Genomic DNA, 20,703 nt, shown 5'->3' with positions numbered 1-20,703 from the left:
AGCAAACAAGAGGCCACTTGTGTGGCAAACTCTGCCGTGTCGTGGGGCTGCACTGTAGCAGCGGACGGAATGAATCTCCGTATAAAGACCTTTGGGATCCACTAGAATAAAATCTGCTCTAAAAATGCAAAGGACTAAATAATTAAAGTACTGTGTCTCAAACCTGAGACTAGTGGGTAAGTCAAGACTTAGGATTCAGTCAGGGTCCTCTCTTTGCTGGCAAATGAACAACAAATGTTATTTGTCGGAAAGAATGCACTTGACTTAATAAAATCTGCCACTTGCAGCAGCTCTATTGTAGTTTCAAGTTCCATGTATCCCCTGAGCCGTTGTTTTGCTTGTTTTGCAAGACGTGAACTAGAGACTCCGCTACCTGCATAACAGATTGCAGCTCTGACGTCGGACTTGTGGAAACACACCTTCCACCTGCCGCACTATTTCTACTGAGAAAAGCAAACCTTCAGTTTTAAAGGAACAGTTGTTTGAACTTTGCACAATAAGTCACCTTCGACAGCTGTGTTTTCATAGAGAACATGGAAAAATGCAGTCAGCACATCACAAAAAACTTTTTCTTTCCAAAACTCAGCTTGGGTATAAAAGGGGGAGCAACAAAAGTGATTCAACTTTAAACATGCAGCCGCTTTTCGTGTAAAGAAATGGGAGTGTATGTTTTTGCAATGCTGCAAGTATTGCCAACAATCAGTAGTCAAGCAAGACAGCATTAACACCCCTACTGGAATGTCTACAAATCATTAAAAACAACCTGAAAATCTTTGCTTTCAAACACAGGAATGGGAACTCACAGAGCTCTGTGTTATGGGATTTCTTGTTTGTGGAAATATAACAATGGGCAGCTGGACACTGCAACAGAGGGTAGATGAGGTTAACAAACGATTGTTCTCAGCAAAACAGTATATATTATGTGATAACTAATTAATTTTGTAGCAAATTCTAAAAGCTTTTGGGATACCATTAAATACTCCTATTAGATTAAACTGAAATTAAGGGAAAAATCTGAATAGAAAAGCTTTATTAATTTAATAATATAATAATATTTTATTATAACCTTTGTCTAACATCTGTAAGTGGTGATGTTCATTCACTCTAACCCTGAGGAGATTGTTGAACACTGAAAGTGTTACTGAAAGCGAGTACTATGTGAACCAACACTTGTGAACATGCGCCCATTAAATCCGCACTGTGAAGCAGAAACCTTTAGAAAATGCTGAGCATATCCAATAAAGGGAAAAAATGAGCCCGTCTTGCGGTTCAGACTCATTATGTCTAGACATGTACAGTATGAACTCTATATCTAGATTGGGAAATCCTGTTCATTTTCAACCCCACTTTGTATTTTAATACTTTGCTGAAGCTACAGAAACCACTCCTCTCTTGCTATTGGTCTGAACATAGTTAGTTTAAAAAGCTTTTCTTTAAAATTTCTTCATAAAGCCTCTTTTCAGTGCTAAAACCAATCTTTGCGATCTTTGCAGACAATAGTTCTCTGGTTATTCTGTAGAGGTTGTGGAGAGCTTTAAATATCTGGGAACACATATCGATCAGAGTTAAACTGAGTATTTAGACTACATTTTTAAGAAAGCAAATCAGAGGCTATTTTTATTTCAAAGTCTAAAGAAGTTTAATGTTAGACAAAATGTCCTACAGATGGTATGGTACGGCATGGTATGGAAACCTGTGGATGAAAAGCAAAACTAAACAGCCCCAGCTCTGCGATTTTTATCATAATGCAGTTCTCAGAATGGCGAGGAACATCACAGCTGACTTCACACACCCACCCCAATCTCAATTCATAATACACCCATCAGGGAGATGGTACAGGATACCTAATTCAAATAAAAACAGTTATAAGAAGTTCTTTGTCCCCTCTGCAATAAAACTGCTTAATGACTGTATGTAAATGTAGTCTCCTATCTATTTATTTATCAATTTATTTATGTATCAAATACTGTTGTTGTGATGTTATGTGACTCTCATGTGTTTTATACTTCTATGGGAGAAGCCAAGGATGAATTTCCACAGTAGTAGTGGACCATAAAGTATCTATAAACATAAATGCACACTGTACAGAACCAACTCTGGTGAGAAGATTTAGAAATGTGACAAAACTTGATAGACCAAGAAGAAAAAAAAAAGCAGTTTAGCTGTTTCTACAGAAAGCCGAGATAATTACCTAAAAATAAAATGTGTTTGTACTAAGGGCACAAATGCTAAAAGGCGTGAATGGGCTATACTTGCCTTTTACAACTGCAGCAAACTCAAGGTTCAGATAAACAGGGATATTTGTCTACAATGTGATCATGTTTTGCAAGAAATAATTCACCAATACCCTGCAGATTAGTATGATTGATATACAAAGGGAAGAGAATGATACAGCTTTATAACGCAACGTCTTTATGCCACGTTTGTCAGTCGTGCAATGTTAACCTTCAGAACAATAAACAACACCTGTCACTGCTGCTCCTGCTGCAGCTAGAAGTTCAGATATAAAACTGTCATAGACCTCAAGAAATTGATGTCCTATTTAGTCTAATTTTGCATAACAGGTTTTGACTATGCAAAGGATTCTGTGATTTCTTGTTCTAAAATCTTATCTGATTTCAGCTTCACTCACTGAAGGTCAGATTTATTTTATAGGAAGTTTATATATTCTAGCTCCACTCCTACACATCCTCATTATAGATACAATTTTTTCCAATTCAGCTGCACAAATGTCAATATTTTTTTAAATAATGCCAAGGAGGAATATGTTTTGTTGTTTGTTTTGTTTATAGCTTTATAGCCTGACCAACAGAATTGTTCAGATGCATCTTTGGAAATCGTTAACAGAGCATGGTGATAATTACTTACCAACTGTATTCTTTTAAACTCCACTCAAGATTCAGGTATGTACAGTCCATCATGAAAATAAAAGCATGGTAAGACAGTTACTTGGACTTATTACTATATCGCTTTAAAAATAAACTTGACTTCACAGGACAAGCTTTGTCATCTGCAAACTAATACAAATCCACAAAACTAATTTAGACCAGGTCTTGGGCTGGGGAAATGAGAATATGAGAGGTAAAAGAGGAGGCAGGATTTTGTCTCTCTTCCAAACAACCCATCTAAGTTGTTGTTCACTTACTTGGCTGTAACGACTTACATTTGTACCCACCGATATTCTGGGTATTTTGCTGAAGCTACCTGAGAGAAATAACATCAGCAGTACCTTATCCCTGCCCTCAACTATATTCTAACCTGGTCTCAAATACAAATGTCAGAATTTAATAATATTTAATATTTACTGTTAAACTGTGTAAAGAGTGATACAGGAGCCATTCTCAATAAATATATACAAACTAAACATTTTGATTAAGACTTTCTTAATGACCATCATGGTCATACCATGGTCAAGCAGGAACTGAATTTCTTAGTTCTCAAACTTGAAGGGGTGTTTAAAACTGGCCAACCACAGTTCTCAGAAAGCAAGGTTATAAGAACACATGCTCTAATAGTACCATGAAGCCACTCAATCACAGTGACTCTGAACTGCTTTCAGCTAGAGTCTGCCAGCTCCCTTTATGACAGCTATTCCCAGGAGTAGAGCCTGTTGATTTTGCACTGGTGTACTACTGACATCTACATTTTTTCCCTTAGAATTAAAAAACCCAGAATTAAAAAATACAGATGCTCCCTGCTTAACAGAGCTCCTTTAAGCCATTCAGAAAACTCAGTGTTTTTTTTTATTTTAAGCCTAGTAAGCATTTATTGTGGCCTGTCTTTCTTTAAATACATGATAAGCAGCACTTGACAGGATTAAAATGATTTATATTTACCACTTTATAAGGTTCTCCTAGTCTCCTTGAAAGACAGCAGAGTGTAGTTATTAATATTCAAGATGGACTCAGCGTTATCCTCTCAGGAAAGGCACAGCTGAGCACTTACTGTAAATGATTCAGAGAGCAGCGCAGTCCCTCCCTCCATCACGGCAACCACATGATATCCAAGTAACAACAAACCAGTCAGGACACATAATACTGGCAGACAATGTGGCAGAAAAGAACACTGATAGCAATAAAACATATTTAATCTAATTATGATGACCAAAACTATCACAGGGTAGAACATGCAAAGTATTTCAAGCTGTATTTTTTAAAATATTAAATAGCCTATTAAAAGCTTTGCTTATTTGTAATAAGGTGTATTTTACATGTGGAGGAACAAGTAATAGGTTTATTCCATGCTGAAAAGAGAAGAAAACACAACGATTTGGCTGTGGAGCCTTCTGCTTTGTATCAAGGTACTTTCAGAACACAATAATCTTTCAAAATAGTTACGTATCATGTTTTTACTTTCCTTTCCTTCTTGCGGCCTGTAGATTGTTACTCACTCCATTAGAGGTACCGTGAAATTTCATATTCCAATAACCTCACGGCTCCATTAAGGAAAGGGTTATTATATGGGATATTTCTTTAAAAATCTAAACTCTTCCCGAGCCCCATAAACTGGGGGGTCCTAAATAACTCCACCACTAAAGGCTATTGCCTGAAGGTTGGGTAGAGCTGTATATGTCACAATCGTAAGCCCTCGTCTTAAGGATGCTCAAGCCCTTACTTGTTTACCTTTGATTTCCCGCACCTGCCTCCAGTTCCAGACCCTTTCCTACAAAAGCCAGACGCTCCTACCAATTTGGGCTCAGCTTTGGAAGATGGACGCCCAGAAGCCCGCCTACCAGTGAGTCCAGGAGGGGCTCGATGGCATAAGCTTCACAAAAGCATCCTGACCTTCTGGGTCTGGGGCTGGGAGCGCCTGACCCTGTTACCCTTTTTATTCCTCTGACCCTTCACCGGATCCCGCTCCGGCTTTTGACTCTGTCTTGTCTCTGTCATGGATGGATCATGGACATTTGCTTTCCCATGGATTTTCTTACGGACTCCCTTCAGACTTTTTAGCCTTGGCCACGCCCCCCACGAGCACCAGCGAACCTTGGACATGCCCACCTGTTCTTCTTTCAGCCCTTCCAGTCTTTTTCCCCGTGTTTGTCTCACTCCCCTGTCATCTGCATAGGGTCCTGAAGAGGGCTTCGTTAAGAGTATAATGTAGACATTGGAAGTTCGAGCTTGGGTCACGTCACTAGAAGACTACAATCGGGATTCCCAAAAGACGGATCACAACTGGCTCAGCAGGTCTGGGATCAGTTTGCCAGGGATCTCCGAGATCCCAATGAAACAGCAGCCTTATACTTACAGTATATTCAGGGAGACCTGAGAGAAGCAATCAGGAGCAAAAACAAGTGAGATCTCCTTAAACCAACACCCAACATTCCAACTGACACTGAAGGACTGTTTATCAGCCTGGACACCTTCCAGAACTTGCAATATCTCTCACTTCCCAGATTCCTTTAACAGGCCCAGAACTCAACAACCAGAGAGCGGTGGGACGTCCATGCAGCTGTTATCTCCAAAAAATGTCTGCACTTCCCCCTCCCCCAGAAAGACAAATGAGAAAAGTAAATAAAATGTCAGAAACCCACTAAAAGGAGCCATTTGTAATAATGTATATTTATTTACAGTAGGAACTGCAGCGTTTATAGAATTGTTCACCACTAGCAGTTTAAGTGTGGGGTTGCTCTTTTTTCACCATGACAACCAGGTCCTGTTAACAAAGATTGCTATGTACACAGTTGCAAAAGAAACAAAAGAGTAGGGCTTTAGGTTAGACTAAGAATACCATGAATAACTAAGCAATAGTGTAAAAAGGTTGTGAGCCAATAAAACTGCAGTGAGTCAAGTAATTTATCTCAGCTGCAGCACAGTGAATCCCTAGTGATTCAGAAGGAGATATATCACTGAACTGAGAAATAAGAATGTCAAAATGATTTACCCTGTAAAACGTATTTTGTGTCATTGGTGAGTAATGGTGTCACAAACAGTCACTGCTGCTGATCTTTCAGCACTATCCCAGGTCTATCAGTTATGAGTTTTGCATAAAGAGCATATCCTCATTCTTCTTGATCTCAGTGCTGCTTTAATATGATATCTTACTTTCTCATCTTGAGACTGTATTAGGAGTTTCTGACACTGCTCTTAAATGGTTCAAGTCTTACCACATGTCTGCCTCGCTGGCAGATTTAGTTTTGAAATTTGTCTGGTTAAGTCTGGTGTTCCTCAGGGCGCCGTACTGGGGCCCCCAATTTTTAGAATCTTTATATTTCTACTTGGTCAGCTTTTAAGATTACATGGCCTCTAATATCACTTCTATGTTGACAATGCTTAAATCTACATCCATACCAAACCTGACACTGATGTAGCTACATCTACATCCTATGTTATCACTAACTGTTGCTGAAAAGCTAATCAACACATTTGTCTTCTTCCAAATTGACTACTGTAATGCTCTTACTTGCTGCAAATTTTAAATCCACATTGAACGAACTCCAGTTTGTCCAAATTTCGGCAGCCAGAATCCTAACCAAGTCTACTGCAAGTGATGACATTACTCCTATCCTGGAGTCCTTGTACTGGCTTCCTGTCAGGTTTCGTGTGGACTTCAAAATCCTTATGCTCACCAATAAGGCTCTGCATGGCTCGGCACCTCAGCACCTGTCTGTGCTAATATTGCCTTACTCCCCACCTCACAACCTTCGCTAATTCTGGTCTCCTGCCTGTCCCCCAAGCCTGTCCACATTCTATGTGTGAAAGGGCCTTCTCCTGCTATACCCCAAAGCTCTGACACTCTCTCCCCAAGGATATCAGAGAGTCAGCTTCTCTAAACTCCTTCAAATCCAGACTCAAAACCTTGTTCTTTAGAAGAGCCTTTACTGAACTGGTTCTGTTCTTTACCCCTTTGCCCCTAGCAAGTTCAGCTCTCCCTTCTACTGTGTCCTCTCACTGTGAATTTTCATTGAGCATATATTGTGTATTTTTTGGTTATTGTTGAAGTTCTGTAAAGCGCTTTGAGAAGCCACCTTTAAGAAGACTATATGAAATAAAGTTTATTATTATATTCCATCCTAGATTTCCCTTCACACCCTTTGTTTAGTGAATTCCAATTACTCCCTTCTGAATGCAGATACATTCTTCCCAATTTAAAACAAATAGGTTTAAGTTCTAATTTATACCTGTGGCTATAACCTCGATTAACAAATGATCCTTTTGTGCATGAGTATACATGAACTGCTTGTTTGTGGGTTTCCTTTACATTGTCTGCTGCTGTAAAATAAATTACTTCATTAGGACAATAAAGACTTTTTGTTCTTGCATGCTGCTCCCAGAACGTAGTGGCACAAAACAATGAAATAATACACAAATTATTAGTAGCATCCTCACATTATAATTTTAGATTGATAATGGATTACAAGGAAGAACAATCTCAACGGATATTATCACCACACAGTGCACACTCACAGTACTAAGTTAATGGCTCCTCCCAACATTTTCTTGCTGCAGGCATGCTGGCGCTGGACTCAGACCAGGTTTGTTAAGCTAAAACTACTGCACTGACTTTTTCGGGATGTTGCAGTCAGTCATTTTATGATTCAAGCTTGCAAAACAGCCCACAATTCTTAACAGTTTTCAAAAGTACACCAGAGACAATTACAGTAGATGCACACAAACCTTGAGCTAAAAGATTTATTTCCAGTTGTTTTTTTAATCACTGCTGTCAGTCTGGACATTTGAAAAAAATAAAATAAAGTACTGTATATAAAAATGGCTTCTGTAAAACCACTGAACAGTTGAAAAAATATACTTATACATATACTACATATTTTACGTACTAATAAAGAAAAACAAATGACCACACTTATAGGCATGTTGCAGGGGATTAAGGATTACTGTATAGCCACTGAGCATTATGACCAACCCAGAGTTGATTACAAAAAAAGAAAAGCTGTGAAGTGTTGATACAGCTGGCTATATACAATAAAACTAAACCCTCTTCAATTAGTTTATACTGTAGATGACATCAAACGAGGGGAATAGTCAGCACTTTAGACAGAACAAATGAAACTCAAAATTATTAAAATAAAATTCAAGACAGGGTGAACGGCAGGTGACAGGATGTAAAAATTGAACTGTATTAGTTTTGAATAGATAAGACTACAAGACATCTGTTTGAAGTATTAAAAATCCTCAAGAGGCATTAAAGTCAACCCAGTTGACTTCTTCAGAATCAGCAGTGAAAACAGAGGACACAAGAGTAAACGTTGATTTAAAACCAAGAACAAGAGCCTTTATGAAAGGGGATGTAGGTCCATGGAATAAGTTGAATACATTGCTGCCAAAACAACCAGTTGAATGAAATTTGGTTTGATGAGCTCATACGATTAAAAGACGTACAATACAAATAAGAATAATGGCTGGGTACAACAGGCTATAGTATTAAAATACCAGACAGGCAAGAACCAGTACTGATTAAAAATCCCATCACTATATACTGACGCTACCTCTGCAGATCTGTGGTCATCTAACTTATTTGGTCTATCCACGAGAAGGTTTCCACTGATCAATAAAGTGCAGAGATGGACAGTGCTTGTGATTGTATAAAACAGTTTATTTTTATAATTCTAAGCCTATTATTTTTTTTAAATCTTACTATAGCTCCTATTCATTGTGTATTTAGTTTTGATTTGCAGAATTAATAAGATATACAGTAATTGTTGCTGGTATACCTGTAAGTGGTACTTTTCCCTCTTGACCAGAATTTCCAAACTAGTGCCCCCATATGGTGACCAGGGACGGGTGTAGGAGGTGCTGTCCTTTGGATAGGACATTCAACTTATAACATCATGACCTAATTACTTCACTTTAAAAATCCCATAGCACTGTTCATGAGAGGGTGTATCCTGGTTAAATTTAACTTTGGGTTTGTATAATCTGATCTACTGAATCTTGGCCTCCTCCTGTATGTAAAATGTGTTGGAATCCTTTGGGATGAAAACCACTATTTAAATAAAACATATTATTCTTTAATAATTATTGCATTCATCAATTCATCAACTCATCAATTTCCCTACGGGATTAATAAAGTATTATCTATCTATCTTGTAAATGTAATGCAAATTGGTTGCTATGATTGTTGAACTCAAATTCTACATATACCTAATTCTACATTATTCTGCATCGATGACAATACTATCCCATCCAAGGGATCTAGCAGCGTGCTTGAAAAGAAAAAGGAAAATGTGAGTTAAAACCTGACACTTGCAAGCCTTTAGAAAAACTGATTAACAAACCAAAGCTATGGTCTGAAAGAGAGTGTGTTTACAGAGCACAATTAATCACAGATCAGAATTCTGATTTTGCTCAATGTTTCACGGGTCACTTAATATGATCAATAATTACAAAAGCAAAAGGCACAAGGTTAGAACCACATGGCACTGAAACCCAATCCAGATGTGGGATGTTCCAGAATCATTTGCAATATTTCCAAGGTCAAAAGAGGGGCTTGTATATCAAAGAAAAATAAATATTTTTTTAACACCCACTTTAATTATCCTTCTGATAACCATCCAGATCACAGAAAGATCAATGTTCTACCCAATAACATGTTATGCAGGGGTGAACCAATTACAGGATTGAATTTATTAAGTTTCCTATCCTTACACCAACAATGGTGATATGACTTTGGGCAGCTCCTATCTGGGCATGACTCCAGTCCAGTCTATGGATCGATATCTGTAGATCAGCAAACAATTTCCAAAGCAGTTAACTGTGAACTCATATTTTTAGGTTTCATGAAATTAGTGGTAAAATTAATTTTGTAGACGAAGAAAAAGCACTCTACAAGTTGTTTCATTTCTAGACAATTTATATTACAAACATAAATAACCAAATAAAACTGTGATAAATGTATATGTATACTGCACCAAATAAAAACATACTGTATAAGAAGGACTGGAAGAAAACTGTAATTTCTCAGGCAATATGTTGTTTCTTCAAGTTAAAGTTAACTTATAAGCTCATTTTTGGATTATGTAACAGTTAAAAAAAACAGAACTTTTCACTCCATATACCGGTCTACTTCAGAGAGCAATTAATAATAATAGTGTTTCTTTATTAGCCCTATACAAGTTCTTGCATTAGGAATTCGTTTTCACATATCCCAGCTTTTCTCCATGGGACCTCTCCATGGGCCACTAGGACCTCTTCCATCCTTGTCAAGGGGAGTGCTAACCTTCTCTCCTTTCATACAACACACACGGCTCTTTCATTTAGATTTTCACACAGCATTAAATTAACATCTGAAAAGGCGATATGCTCTCTGTGCTCCTCAAGTACATATCAGCAGAACACTGATCACTCCAATCAGCGATGTATTGAGCCTAGGGCTGGGCGATATGGCCAAAAACATTATCACGATACAAAATGTTCATTTCAGTCGATATTGATAATTATCACGATAAATGTCAAATCATTATTTCTTTCAAGTTTAAAGGCAGATTTTTTCTCCTGGGTGAAAGCTGAAGAAACCAGACAGTTAATTGGTAAACAACAAACACTTGCCAAACAGCAGAAACATTAAACAAATCTGTTAGCTGCCCGGACTGCAACAAAGACGCGCACTTGCGCAGTATTTTGTGCGCATGCGCATATCACGCGCAAAGCATAAACATATATATCGAACATTTCAAACGTTTGTTAAAATTATATCGAGGAAAATTATATCGTGATAATTATCATTATCGAATTATCGCCCAGCTCTAATTGAGCCTCTAAAATAAGTGTTGGAAGTCTACAAATTAAAATTTAATAGAAAATAACAATAATTTGTTTAAACAGTTAATTTTTCTGCAGACTTACAGCAGGTATCACTGAGTCACAAGTACAATGAATAAACATGTTTCAGCTACAAGGTGGCAAAAGCCTAGCCCTATGGGTGTACTGAATGCTTTGTTCCAAAAGGTATGTTATAGACAACATAATACAAAAGGATTCATATATCACATAAAAGCACAGTCTAATAAAGACTTTACTCATTGTTGATCATGCTTCAATAACTTAATTCAAAGCTCAATGAGTTAATCCAAATACTACAAATCACTCTACGATATGGAGATCATCTTAAACTTTAAAGAAGAAGTCTAGAAGCGAAGAATTAAATATCTGGAATATTTATATTACTCACACTATTCAATACCTGCAATAATGTAGGCACATAACACTGAAAAAAGCACAATGATTTATTGACCTTAACTATTTTAAGTGGTATAGCACCACAGATTAAATTAGGAAGATGAGTGCTCAGGTTCATGCACTCAGATCTACCATATCAGTCAGATCAGGGCCAACAGCTCTCTTCCAACACCCTACAGTCTGAAAATGGATGGGAATCAGGATAACCATGCAGTCAGTGTACAAGGTTGAAACATGTTGCACTGCTTCACATCATAGTTGCAAATGAATGTTTGCTTTTGTACATCAACACCAGCAGGCTGTATTTTTTTCAATTTCATACTGTATTTAGTGTGATGAACATAAAAGGATGGATTAATGAAGTAAAATCGTGTTGAGTAAAAACCCATAAATTAATGTTGCCTTGTTGAACAGGCTATTTAAATAGCCACTCAATAAGCTGTCAATTTGATAACAGAGGGTCTTATTTTCCCTCTAGGCAAACTGTATCCATGTGGCCTGAATTAGCTAAAAAAGGAGTTTTATTCAAAAGGAAACTGGACCAAAAAGTTTAAAAAGGTACCTGAACTGTAGCATAGATGCAAAGAATTGCACATTATAAAAAATGATTTTCTTAAAGTACCCATTTTTACCAGAAAACTCTTTTCATTGTTAAAATATACTTTGTGTCAACATTGCTGGAATACAATTCTAAAGCTGTCCAAACTGAAGTATAAATATCACAATTTTGTATCAGATAATTCAGCAACAAGTGTAGTTTTAGCAAGTACATCTACTTTAAATTGACATTTAAATTTTATAAGCAAAAATCTTTGTGTGGAAGTAACTACTATTTTTTTAAACAAAACATTAAAACCTACTACTTAACATCCTTTAGTAATTTAGCCCTGAGTCTTTTAACACACACAAAGTTGTCCTTTACAAATCTGTCAGGTTACCAAACTACTTACCTGTCTGTCTTCAAGAATTAAATTAAGAAGAATTATGCAACATTATACATTAAAGCCAGACATATTTCCAGGATTTTGTATTTTCAAAGATATAAAAAGATAGATTAAAGATAAAGATTAAACACACATTAAATTGCTGTAATGAAATGAGATTCAGCAAGTACATATTCAAATTAAAGAAACTTGCTTATGAAAATGAAATTGGCTCTTCTTTACTTATGTTTTTTTTATTCCTTTTTAGATTTTGTAGCTTTAATGTTCTGTTCTTTGTGGAAAGTTACTAAAAGCCACTGTGACCTACAGTCCCTGCTATCAAGCCAGTTTTTCCAGTACAACAGCAAAGCAGCAATTCCACAGTCCCACAGTTGCTCTGTTGGTGCAGCACACTCGGAAACCAGTTAACAGAAACATCACCATCTTTCTCTCCACAAGCCTGCACAATTCCTTAGCTTGTTACTCTCTGAACAGGACCTGCTGAAACGCATTGATGTTATTTTATAAATCTTTGATGACAGACTCTAGGTTGTGTTCAGATGCCACATTCTTTCAAAGCAGAAATCAGAATTTTAACTACTACTTAATCTATAGATAATAGATGTTCTCTCATGGTATTGTTTGACACTTATTTGTTTTTTTTTCGCTGTTTTGATCCTGGTCATTTTGCTTCTATTTCATGTCTAAAAGAGAAAAAACTTTTGCCCTAAGCTGACTTTTCAGAACAGGGGTAGCTCACTCTAGGCTAGTCTTTATATGATACAGTACTGCATGTTTTACACGTACAAAAAAAGTGCTTTACAGTAGATGTAAAAATGTTAAGGATAGCAAATTGCAAAATAAGGGACATTACAAAATATAGCATATAAGAACATTAGTGGTTAGAGGTATAGCAGAAGATACTGTACATGTTTATTAGAAAATGGTGCAAACACAGACAATAATTAAATTAAAGCCTTTCAGGACTAACATTCTGCACTTGAGGGTGAAAAGTCAAGCCGGTATCAAATATGATAATTCAGACCATGTGATTTTAATATCTGACCAAGTGGGAACATGTAAATACTACATAGTAGGGCACCCAGTAACTTTAGAACTAAAAACCCCAAAGAAAATGTCAGTGATTGGAAAGATAAGAGTTGAACTATTTAAGAGCAATGTCAGAAATGTAAAAACCGTCTCAAGACATGAGAGTAGGTCTGGGAGAATTAGAATAGATAGAGAATCAGAATCAGCTGTGCAATGAGATAAACGTTAAATTGTATTACAACTAGGGCTGGGCGATATGGCCAAAAACATTATCACGATAACATTTTTCGTATCAGTCGATATCGGTAATTATCGCGATAAATGTCAAATCATCATTTCTTTCAAGTTTAAAGGCAGATTTTTTCTCCTCAGTGAAAGTTGAAGAAACCAGACAGTTAATTGGTAAATTAAACAACTCTTTATTTTAAGAACACAACAAACACTTTCCAAACAGCAGAAACATTAAACAAATCTGTTAGCTGCCCAGTCTGCAACACACACCCGCCCTCGCGCAGTATTTTGTGCGCATGTGCATATCATGCGCAAAGCATAAACATATATATCGAACATTTATAGAACTTATAGTGAAAATTATATCGAGGAAAGCCCAGCTCTAATTACAACAGCACATTCGAAAATGGCAAGTTAGAGATAGTAGAAGTCGTGCTTGAGTTTTTAGGCACAGACACAACTGAAACTGTTTTAAAGGCCATTGGTACCACTCCACGCACAAGAACTCATTTATTATGCTGAGGACTTTAGGGCAGAGGGCTGGAAGACACGAGTGAAATAAAACAGAACGAATGGGATCCAGCAGACAGGTGGTGAGTTTCACATGCAGCACTAATTACTAAGGCATGCAGTGTCAAGTTGAGAGGAACAAGAAAGAGTAAAAACAGGCTTGTAGGGAGGAGTGAAGTAGTGGCAAGTGTGGTGGGGAGAACGTGAAGCTGGATATCGTCAATCCTGGTTGTAAAAAAACTTTAAAGTGTTCCATAGTTAGGATGAGGAAGGTAATGCAGTGTGGCATAGGCTTTAGCATTCGATTGACGACAACAGGTACACATGTAGCCATCTAAACTGCTCTTCAAAATGTGCGCCAGTGGAAAGCACACTGCGGTATACTACAGCTAACTCTGTTCAGCATGCTGAATTCAGCCCTTCACTGCTCAATGAAGATCAGTAACTCAACGCAAGTACCACCTTGGAGTGGTAGCTTAATTTAATCAGTTTTTTTTGTCTAATAATCACATTTTCTGAAAACATAACATTTTATGTGTTTTCAAAAATATAACACAGCCTATGTACTACTTTAAAAAGTGATGTTTGTAACAGGTATTGTAGTACATGCCATGAACGGAGCGTGGATTGGACCTTGGTTTTTAATGTTTCTGGCACTGAGAGATATTCTCAAAAAAATTAATTTTACAGAGCGACTATAAATTGATCAAAACAACTGAAATTGTTAATATTGCTATTTGCTGTTGAGATACAGAATGCATTGTTCAAAAAACATTTTAATATCATTTTAATAATTGGTTGCAAAACATTCGTGTAATTAATGGTGTAAACAAATTAACAATTTAAATCCTTTGATCTAAATATAGTGCAGACTTGTTTAGGTTACAATGCAACTTACTATTCATGACAAGTCATTCAAATCACTACTCAAAACTTTTAATTCAATCTGGCCTTTTTTATTTTTTAAGGGTTAATTTGCAGGGGTACTGCAGTCCAGCATCAGATTATGGAAAAAATTAAAAAGCCATGACTTGCTTCTGTCTGACACCACGGTGTCTACAGCAGTATGCCGAATGACACCTTGCACATTATAGACAGCTGCATCTGTATCTGGGTTGTTTCGATTATTCTCAATGAGAAATCAGAAGTAGCTAGATCTAGCAGATATCACTGCATCTTTATAGTCAGCACCAGTGCATTGTTGACAGACAAAAAACAATACCTGCTAAAAACAATATTTTATAAGAACAAACAAATCATAAAACATTATAACAGTAAAAATGCTATCAGTTAGGAACTATAGCCAGAAGTTCCAGTGGTTTCTAAGGATCTTTAGGTAATGTTCTAAAGACAAAGATCCTGGAAGCCTTTTCCCTAGAAACGTCTACAGCACAACAGTTTTCACAGATAGCAGCAGCAAACCAAATTTGACAAAACAACAGACTATCAGTTACATGCACCCACTCTGCAGTGAAGCGCATCAGCTGACTAGTACCAGAGTTCTATCGGAATATCAAGGAAAGTTCTTGTGATAAAATACAGAAAGGGAAAAAGAACTCAACCTTGATGCAGCAAGTGCAAACATTAATGATTCTTTTTTCATAACTATATGGTTTATATATAAATTTTACTATGTAGTTCAATAACATGTCATAATGCTATTAAATATTAAGTTTGTAATAATAATTATTACTATTAATAATTAATTAATTATTGTTATAATTCCTATTTGAGACATCCTACCAGGAGGGTATACAAATCTAATATAAAACTGACAAGCCACAGAAACAGGCATGGCTTGGATAAATCTATGTATTACTCTAAGTATTCAAGATTTGGTTCTGTTTACAAAGCAAACATTTAACATTCAGCTTTTTCAGGTAATAAGATCTTTATGTTGAACTATATAAAGTAACATCAAATCAGAGATTTTACACTTCTGAAAATGTGCCAGTTTAAAATACTGTTATCAACATACCATTTTAAAAGAGCAAATTCTAATACATAATCCAGGAATTAAAATAAGTCTCCCCTTGCAAATCACTTAAGATTTTTTTTAGGCTGTTTCAGATTTCTTAGGTTCAGGCTCTTACTGTATATGTAATTTGGAGTCAGGCACTGGATGTATCATCTTCATTATTTCTTCTTGAGCAAATCTTAATAAATGGACACAGTTAAAATCATAAATCAAGTGTAGACTTTCAAAAGGCACTGTGCACCATTAGAAATTTTTTTTGGAAACTAAATAAAATGGAGGTAGGTATACAACACAAACTACTTTAAACAATGTGTATAATGTACATGCATAAATAATGTACAGTATGTAAGCACCAATGCCAAGTTATTGAATATGCTTTAGGTGCCCAAGTTACATGATAACTTAATTTAGTTAGAGGGCAATTTTAAAAGCCTGTCATGTCTCAAAGTGTCCTGGATTATTCGGCCAGGTGGCAGCCTAGTCCCACATCTGTCAACAATGGTTACATCATCAGTGCAAAATCCTGTTTGAGAGTAGCTTATTTGAAAGACACTCTCAAACCTTTGCGTACTCATAATGATCAGTCACTGGTATTAATGTTTTTAAACAACAGAAACAACCTACTGTTTTGAATATGAGGAATTAAAAAGAGAAAATTACAAGGAACATTTTAACTTCAAACCCACAGTGAAACACCCCACATTTATTGACTGATCTGTACTTTTTAAGTTACTCGAAGATCAGCAGTAAGAAAACTTCACAAGAACTAGAATGTGTGGCAGCTTATAGGGTGATCACTGTCCATTAATTATAAATAGTTTTTATTTGTTCTTCAAGCTTTTATTTTGCTTTTGTGCAACCTTTTCTTTTATGTTTCAAAGCTATATTAATATTTAAATATGCCTGTGAAGTCGAGCCAAATTGCACCCACATTACGGACAGCATATGCACTTAGCCCTAAACCATGACAGGTAAAATTATTTAACATTTCACTTTAAATCATTTTTAAAATTGGGGCTTTGAAATCAAATCAATTTCAGCTCTATAATTAATTTTTGATGCAGTGTTAAAAGTTATATTTTACTGTGTTACAATTGGATGCTTTTTGTGTTGAGCACACCCTATATCACTTCCTCAGAATGTCACTTTGAAATGAGTTTAAAAAAAGGTCATTCCCAAATTATGTTCCTCCTTAAATGAACTGAATTCAGAAACCCACCCTCACTCCCCAAGTACCCCCCTCACTTAAGACCAGCACCTCACCTCATTTTGCAACATTTTGGAATAGGCACTTATTAATAAAAAAACAGAAAGTCATCTACTATTTTTACCCCAAATACATCTGTGAAAAAAAGAAGCTAACCTTTAAAATATTTCTTAATGGACAAAGGATGTGCATTAAACAGTTTAATGTGCATAACCCAATTTCTAGTTGTACAGCAAATTTCTAAGAGGCTTTAATGTTTATGAAAGAATTGTAGTGCATACTTTATACTTTTGAATACCAAATCCCAGAAATGTAGAAACGGCACAAAGGAAATTAAATATCAATCCATTTTTACTATAGGAAAGATCTCACTGGATTCTTATATCAGGATTTTGATCTGTAAAACACTTTATAGTACAATTACAGTTTTAAACTGTAATTTATTCTTTCCAGTGTTATAAATGATGGTACCTTGGCTTCACTGAGTTTTATTATGGAAATTAAACCAAAATACACTATTATTTAAAATGACTTTGCTTGGCATGATGACACAGTGGTTAGTACTGCTGCCTTGTAGCGCTGAGGCCCTGGGTTCAAATCCGGACATGGGGTCTTGTCTGTGTGGAGTTTGAATGTTCTCCCTACGTTTGCATGGCTTTCTTCTAGGTGCTCTGATTTCCTCCCACAGTCCAAAGACATTCTGGTAGGTTAACTGTTTTCTGGGAAACATTACAAACCTGTTGTCTCTCAGTGTGTCCAGGTTTATTGGGCCAGGTGGCCCAATACTACTCACACATCTGTCAATAACAGCTACATCATCACAACAACATCCTGTTTGAGATAGTTTATTTGAAAGTTTTTAAACAACAGAAACAATCTACAATCTTTGAACTATAACTTAAAAAAAGAAAATTACACAGAGAATTGAACTTCAAACCCAAAGTAAAAGACCCCAGATACAGGCCCTGGTGTAAGTGTGTCTGTCTGCCCTGCAGGGTGTTTACTTGCATTGTGTCTGTTGTGCCACAATCATAAACTACAAACATTTCTTAGAAAATTATTTTTTATTACGTTTCATAAAATGGACATAAGAGATATACACTAACCTTGCCTGTTCTCTTACTAATGAAAAAGGGAGATGAAATGATCATAATCACACCAGTTTTCACATTAGTGGTATTAAAATAATATCAGTGCCAGAGTACACACACTGTGGCCATGGGACCTTGTCAAACAGCTAAGCTGAGAGACCGATATCACGCCTCTTGTTATCTACTCAGTCGACACCCACAGTTGAGATAAGGGGCATTTATTTACAGTTCATAGGTGGGTAAAAATGATTTAAAACAGACCTCACTTGAACACTTGAACAGTGTTCAAGTGAGAAGAACCAAAGGACTATATAGGAATAAATTCTGCAGTTCGTTAGTTTTATATTGAAATGGTAAAAATCAACTTGTGACAACATTTTAAACATCACTGGAATCAAAGAGTTAAAGCAACACTTCATCTTAAGTGAATCAAACATATGTTAAAATACATTAGGTCTTCAGTCTCCTCTACTATAGGAGACTGCCTAAATTATTGAAGTTCAGAGTTGATTGATGCATAGAAAGCTTATTTAAGAAAGTGGCATTAATGGCATTTAGTCTTACAAATTTAGTAAGTGATGCACCTACAGAACAATCTTAACATGTATATGAGTGGGTAGGCGAAATATCACCTGAAATAAAATCACCCACTAAAAGAAAGCTGCTTATTCCTGGCAAGATTCACAGTCACCTGGAGTCTATCCATCAAGCACAGGGCACAAAGAAGAGCTACATCCTAGAAGGCCAATTGATTGCAGGGAACACACACAAACTCAAGTACACAGGTACAATTTAGAGACACCAATTACTTGAAGGTGGGAAGAAACTGAAATACAGTACCTGAAGAAAACATGCAAATTTAGAGAGAACATGCAAGCTCCACACATGTGCACCTACGTCCAGCAGAACTGAACCTGTGTCCCAAGAGCAGTGAGACTGTAGAGCTAGAGAAAATCAAATATTATTTAGAACAAAGATACAATGCTTCTGATAATATATATTAACCATGCTTCAGAATTTTACTTGTTTGTCTTTCATGTTTTAATGACATTAACTACATTGTAATCCCCTGTAAAAAGACCCACTTGAGTTCCATCACTGTCCATTTTTAGGCACAGGCCTAATGCTACAAACTTTGCATTTTAGTAAAGATTCTACTTAAAGGTTGCAAAGGAACAGGTAGCAGGTTTATTCTATGCTGGAAAGGTAATGAAGGAAACAACGTTTCCACTGTGAAGCCTTCTTCTGGTGTCACACCTTTCTTTTCTTTTCAGCTTTGGAATAAACCCGCTACCTGTTCCTTTGCAACCTAGGCATGCTGACGCAGCTCCCTACCTAAACTACGTAAAGGTTATTGTGAAAGTATGGTAAAGCCGATGGAATTAATGCGGGCACAAGATGATGATAACAATAGAAAGACAAAATAGAACAAATGGAAGTATCTGCCTTTTCTTTATCCTCTGAATAACAATACATATACGATACTCAAACAACAGCTGAAACGTTGTGCTTTCTTTCTTCTCATTTCAGCATGGAATAAACCTGTTACTTGTTCCTTTGCAGCCTACACATGCTGACGCAGCTACCCACCTGAACTACATATACACATTCTCTATAATCAGCAAAATGGACTAGAAAGATTATCACCAGCAATAAATGAACAAGATCCCCTCATTTCTAAATCCTGTAAACTCTTGCCCTTGCCTGCCCATACACATTGCCTTGAATACAGTACATACTGCACCTAACTCAAATAGCATTGTCAGAGTCACAAGGAACACAGATCGTACCAGACAGTACTGTGCAATATGTGCAGACCATGCATTTGATTTCTTGGAATAACAAGGGCACAGGAAACATACAGAGCTCTCCCCGAGAGCTCTGCCTCTTTGTTTATTAAAGGAGTTCAAAAAGTGTGTGGTGCCTAGTTACAGTACTTCTCAAACAGTGTGTCTGCAGTTAGAAAAAAAACAGCTGTTCTGAAAATGAAAATATTTCGTATTTGGTAACAAGGATTTCCATTAAAGCAAATAAGAAGGAGTAAAAAAAATGGACAAGGGCGAGGTTACAAACAAACTAACAACCTGGTGAAAGTAAGTTTTGGTTGAAAGCTTTTTCATACAATCTTTTGGCAAACTGGAAACAGTATTTCACAAAAAAAAAGAAAATGCAACATAAAATGTTTAAAACTGACAATTGAAACATAACAACACCAGTAAGATACTGTTTGTAAGATATTTCCCCGAGCTTTGTCAATATTAAAAGCCTGTGTTGTTTTGTGGGAGCTCCCATATCTGAGGAATGAGGTGCTGGCCATTATGCTGACACCTGAACACTGACTTAAGTGGAAAATGCAATATAAATCAATAGTTCTGGATGTGGTTCCAGCATATAGCTGCAACAAGCTGAATAGCAGAAGAGTTGAACATGTCTGAGTTTCAATAAAAACGCCTTGTTCACAAAATATCTGCAACATCCACAAACTTTTAGATGGCAATGAAAGGCGTGAAGCAACTTTCCAGCAAATTATTTTTAATGAAGGTTTTTCTAAGAAAATGACTTGTTCAGTCTTAATTTA

General features: G+C 36.5%; 1 protein-coding gene and 1 non-coding gene across 4 annotated transcripts in view; both read right to left on the bottom strand.

Moving 5' to 3' along the window:
• tbc1d4 (TBC1 domain family, member 4) overlaps positions 1-20,703 on the bottom strand; it is a 60,667-nt gene that overhangs the window by 35,942 nt on the left and 4,022 nt on the right. The window lies entirely within an intron of this gene.
• Positions 10,069-10,198, bottom strand: LOC148675636 (U6atac minor spliceosomal RNA). Its single transcript, XR_015931095.1, has one exon. It is a non-coding gene; the product is annotated as a U6atac minor spliceosomal RNA (small nuclear RNA).

The sequence above is a fragment of the Lepisosteus platostomus genome, chromosome 2 (assembly GCF_059453375.1).
Source record: "Lepisosteus platostomus isolate fLepPlt1 chromosome 2, fLepPlt1.hap1, whole genome shotgun sequence".
Classification (NCBI taxonomy): domain Eukaryota; kingdom Metazoa; phylum Chordata; class Actinopteri; order Semionotiformes; family Lepisosteidae; genus Lepisosteus; species Lepisosteus platostomus.
This window is presented reverse-complemented; position numbering and strand designations above follow the sequence as displayed.